The sequence below is a fragment of the Gopherus evgoodei genome, chromosome 4 (assembly GCF_007399415.2).
Source record: "Gopherus evgoodei ecotype Sinaloan lineage chromosome 4, rGopEvg1_v1.p, whole genome shotgun sequence".
NCBI classification, from domain to species: Eukaryota; Metazoa; Chordata; order Testudines; family Testudinidae; genus Gopherus; species Gopherus evgoodei.
This window is the reverse complement of record NC_044325.1, coordinates 130984111-130989540: the sequence shown is the minus strand read 5'-3', so window position 1 is coordinate 130989540 and position 5430 is coordinate 130984111. Positions and strand designations below refer to the sequence as shown.

Here is a 5430-nt window from a genome sequence, read left to right as displayed (position 1 = left end):
GCTGGGAGGAATGAAGGCTTGAATTCCAGTTCGTGTGACATGATCACATGTCACTGTAAGACCCCATCTTTAACCTGGTGCTTTTCCTGGGGTGGACCCAGAGAAAGAAAGGATTCCTGCCTTATGCAATATATATATATATATATAAAGGGGTGAAACAGAACAAAGAGTGAGCCATCATGAAGAATCTGCTAGCTACAACCTGAGCTGGAACAAGAGCTGTATCAGAGGAAAGAATTGTGCCCAGGCCGGGAAGGTGTCTAGTCTGAGGAAAAAAACTTACTGAAGCATCTCTAAATATCTCTCAGGGTGAAATTATCTGTATTTAGTTTGATTAGACATAGATTTACATGTTTTATTTTGCTTGGTGACTTACTTTGTTCTGTCCATTGCTACTTGGAACCACTTAAATCCTATTTTGTGGATAATAAAATCATTTTTTACTTATTAATTACCTCAGTATGTGTTAATACCTGTGTGGGCAAACAGCTGTGCATATCTCTATCAGTGTTATAGAGGGCAAACAATTTATGAGTTTACCCTATAAGCTTTATACAGGGTAAAATGGATTTATTTGGGTTTAGACCCCATTGGAAGTTGGGCATCTGAGTGCTAAAGACAAGCACACTTCTGTGAGCTGTTTTCAGGTAAACCTGCAGCTTTGGGGCAAGAAAAACAAGAGCAAAGGTAGTCCTAGCACATCAGTTGTCAGCTCACAGGGGGTGGTTCTGTGATCCAACCCATCACATTGGTATCCTCTGTTGTGACCCACTAAGGCACGGTTACACCCCTTTGTCCACATGCTTCTTGACTCCCTCAAAGAATTCTACTAAATTAGTGAGGCGTGATTTCCCTTTACAAAAGCCATGTTGACTCTTTCCCAACAAATCATGTTCATCTATGTGTCTGATACATTTGTTCTTTACTAGAGTTTCAACCAATTTGCCTGGTACAGAAGTCAGGCATACTGGCCTGTAATTGCCAGGATCACCTCTGCAGCCTTTTTTAAAAATTGGCATCACATTAGCTATCCTCCAGTCATTTGGTATAAAACCTGATTTAAATGATAGGTTATATACCACAGTTAGTAGTTCTGCAGTATCACATTTGAGTTCCTTCAGAACTCTTGGATTAATACCATCTGGTCCTGGGAATTTATTACTGTGACCCATTGGATCACAGAATCCCCTCTTGGGAACTGTCAGTAGTGTAGCTGGCGGGGGGGGGGGAAGCAGCTGCTCCCCCATAAGTAGCACTTTTTTTTAATTTTTACACTCATGCAGGGATGACATTGCAGGGTGAGACCTTGGAAGCGCCTTTTTGCTCGCAGCTGTCAGCTCGCAGTGCAGTGCGCGTGCCTGTCTCTTTAAACTGGGCAGAAGGGGGCATTCCTATGCTGCCTAGTGGTAGGCAGCTTGGATTTTAAATCTCAGCAGCTGGCTGTGAGAGAGCAGGGTGAGGTCACCACAGGGCTGGAGCCGCGCAGGATTTGGGAGCTGCAGGCAGTGACAGGATCACCAGTGTGGTGGCCAAGAAATAGGTGAAGCCGCTGGGCACGGTGGAGCCCGGGAAGGCAGCTGGGGCTGGGGCACGGGCACTCAATGGCAGCAGCATGGGAAGTGGAGCAACGTGGCCCCAGCCCACTCCACTCCACCAGAGGTGCATCACTTCCCCGCCATCAGTGAGTGTGGTGTGTGGGGAGGCTGGGGAAAGGAGGCCCCCCTGCACTCACCGGCAGTGGGAAGTGGAGTGAAGCGGCCCCAGCCTGTTCTGCTTCCCTTGCTCCTGCCCCTACCCAAGCCCTGTTGCTTGGTTGGGGGGGGAGCTGGGGAAAGGTCCCCCCTCCTTCACTCACTGGTAGGGTGGAAGCAGAGTGCTGTGGCTGGGGCCAGGCTGCTCCGCTTCTGCCACTGCTGGTGAGTGCAGGGGGGATCCCTTCCCCCAAACCCCACCCCTGAGTGACAAGGCTGGGGCGAGGGAAGTGGTCAAGGACGGCTCTGACTTTTTTGCTGCCCCAAGCCAAAAAAAAATAAAGCACCCAGGGCACAGGGCGGCCAGACCCCCCGAGGCAAACCAAAAAATAAAAATAAATAAACCCTGCAGGGCAGCTGGACCTGGAGGCAAAGCAAAACACACACCACATGCTAGGGCAGCACCCTAGGATTGGATGGAATGCCGCCCCTTAGAATCTGCCACCCCAAGCATGAGCTTTCTTGGCTGGTGCCTGGAGCCGGCTCTGGAAGCAGCGCAGGCTGCTCCCTGTCTCCCACTAATCCCCTGTGCCACTCTGGGGCTGTGGGCCCCTAAAAAGTGCCCCTCACAGCTCCTGCCTCCCAGACCTTGCAGATCTTCAGCGGCGGTACCTTCAGCACCACCGAAGAAACCTGGAGCAAGTGAAGGGCCCGCCCCTGAAGACCTGGAGTGCTGCTGGGTGAGTAAAAGTGCTGCAGCGGGTGCCACTTTTTTTTTTTTTTTTTTATTTTATTACTGCTCCACCTGTTCCCTCCACCTGGCTATGCCACTGGGATCTGTCAACTGATGTGCCAAGATATTACTGCCCCTGCTTTCCCTGCCAGCCTGGGAATCCAGCACTCTCTTGTTGAGTCAGACACCCCTGTCTGCTCCAACAAAGACCCAGAGTCTCAATTACTTGCCCCGAAGCTGCAGACTTAACTGAAAGCAGCTTACAGAATGTTCCTGTCTTTAACACTCAGATGCCCAACTCCCAATGGGGTCTAAACCCAAATAAATCCATTCTACCCTGTATAAAGCTTATACAGGGTAAACTCATGAATTGTTTGCTCTAACACTGATAGAGGTATGCACACCTGTTTGCCTCCCCCAGGTATTAATACATACGCTGGGTTAATTAATAAGTAAAGGGTGATTTTATTAAATACAGAAAGTAGGATTTAAGTGGTTCCAAGTAGTAAAAGACAGAACAAAGCAAATTACCAAGTAAAATAAAATAAAACAAAACATAAATCTATGCCTAATACAGTAATAAAAAACTGAATATAGATAAAAATTTCACCCTTGGAGATGTTTCAATAAGTTTTTTTCATAGACTAGACACCTTCCTAGTCTGGGCACAATCCTTTCCCCTGGTACAGTCCTTGTTCCAGCTCAGGTGGTAGCTAGGGGATTTCTCATGATGGGTGCTTTCCTTTGTTCTGTTCCACCCACATACTTTGTGTAAACAATATGGGAATCCTTTGTCCCTCTGTGGGTTCCCACCCCTTCTTCTCAATGGAAAAGCATCAGGTTAAAGATGGATTCCAGCTCAAGTGACATGATCACATGAGTCATGAAGTCCCTGGGTGATGCTGTGGAACTGCTCCCCACCAAGCTAGGCAGGACTTTGGGGAGCCTCCTCTCCCTTGGAGCAGACTTGTTCAGGGCAAGAAGCTCGTATGTCTTCACCTCCTGGGTCTCTCCTTGGAACATTCTGCATCCTCTGCCCTCTGTGCACTTCCCACAGTGAGTGCGCCCAGGCAGGGTCCTGGGGAAGCCACAGGGTCTTGCACCCCCACTTCGTAGTCAGACGTGACTCTCAGCCAGCCAGTAAAACAGAGGTTTATTCGATGACAGGAACAGGGTCTAACAGAGCTTGTAGGTACAGTGAACTGGACCCCTCGGCTGGGTCCATTCTGGGGATCAGTGAGCCAGACCCCCGTGTCTGCCCTCCCTCCTTGTCCCCAGCCAGCTCCAGACTAACCACCCCCTCCAGCCCCTCCTTGCTGCTCAGCTCCTTTCCCAGGCCAGGAGGTCACCTGATCTCTGTCTCCAACACCTTCAGCTGGCACTTTTGCAGAGGAGGGGGCCAGGCCATCAGTTGCTAGGAGAGAGTGCCAGGCATTTAGGTGCACTGGCCCTTTGCTCTGTAGAGATCACACACCCTTATTCCACCACCTAGATACTTAAGAACTGCACAGGGGACACTGAGGCACCAACACTGTATTCAGAGAAAACATTAAGAACATTCCCAGTTCGCCACAACATGTCATTGTAACACTTGATTACCCACTTGCCAGCACACCTACACAGGAAAACTTACAAATAAAACAGAGCCATCTGCAGTCAATTGTCCTGGTTGATGGGAGCCATCAAGATTCCAAACCATGATTAATGGTGCACATTTTGCATAATTACAATAGACCCTCAGAGTTACATTTTATATTTCTAGTTTCAGATACAAGAGTGACACATTTATACAAATAGGATGACCACACTCAGATTGTAAAGTATCATTACAAATCTTATAAGAGACCTTTTGTATGAAGCATATTCCAGTTACATTATATTCATACTCATCAGCATACTTTCATAAAACCATACAGAGTGCAACATCACAATTAGTTTGTTCCAAAACCTCTTCTGACATCTCAATCTGGGACAGTTCCTCAGATTTGTCACCTAAAAAGAATGGCTCAGGTTTGGGAACCTCCCTCACATCCTCAGCTGTGGAGACTGGGGCAAAGAATTCATTTAGTTTCTCCGTAATGACCTTATCATCCTTGAGTGCTCCTTTAGCATCTCCATCATCCAGTGGCCGCACTGGATGTTTAGCAGGCTTCCTGCTTTGGTGTACTTAAAAAAAATGTTGCTGTTACTTTGAGCCTTTGGCTAGCTGTTCTTCAAACTTTTTTGGCCTTTGTGACGGGGTGTGCATACCGCCATAGGCGCTGACTTCCTCTCTGCTCCATGAGTGCTTGACCCCCAGCACTGCCCCTGCACCACTCTTGACCCACCCCAATTCTACCCCCCTTCCCCCAAGTCCCTGCTCCTGCCCCACCTCTTCCCTTGAGCACACCGTGTCCCCCCTCCTTCCCGGAAAGCTTAAGTGCCACCAAACACTGTAACGGGGGGGGGGGAAATGTACTTTCTTTCAAGGACCTTTCAGACTGGGTCAGGTGCATGAGAGTCTCCCATGCCTTTGCCAACAGCTGGGCCACAGTAGGTTATGACAGCACAGCAGTCTTGGAGTGGAGGAGTTCATCCTGGCTGAGGAATCTACAAGGGAACCTGGATCAACTGCAACTGAAAATCAGATTGATACTGAGCAGGCAGGGACTTGAGTGGAGCTACACCTGCTTCCCCCTACCCTCCAGGGTCAGAAGAGAATTTCTGCCAGTTTCATGCTAAAGAGCTAAGAGCCAGGTTATCTACACAGGTATCCTCAGGGAAGAAATCACTGACATCCACCAGTGTGGAAGGGTAAACAGTGCTGAGCTGGAGCTGGTTTGCACCAGTTTGCGCAAACCAGTTGTTAAATTTTGAAGCAGTTTTAGAACTGGTTGTTAACCCGCCTCCCTGTGAGGGGGCCCTGCGGCTATGATGGGCTCTGGCAAGGAAGTGATGTAATTCATCCTCCAACCGCCAGGGGCACTGTGTTGCGGGAGCCATATGGGCCACCGCCTGGCCCTGGGC

General features: G+C 48.9%; 1 long non-coding RNA gene across 1 annotated transcript; it reads left to right on the top strand.

Moving 5' to 3' along the window:
* The first annotated feature begins 478 nt into the window (after positions 1-478).
* On the top strand, positions 479-3402 carry LOC115650747. The gene is made up of 3 exons (XR_004000208.1): positions 479-491; positions 1405-1406; positions 3306-3402. It is a non-coding gene; the product is annotated as an uncharacterized LOC115650747 (long non-coding RNA).
* Positions 3403-5430: the final 2028 nt, after the last annotated feature.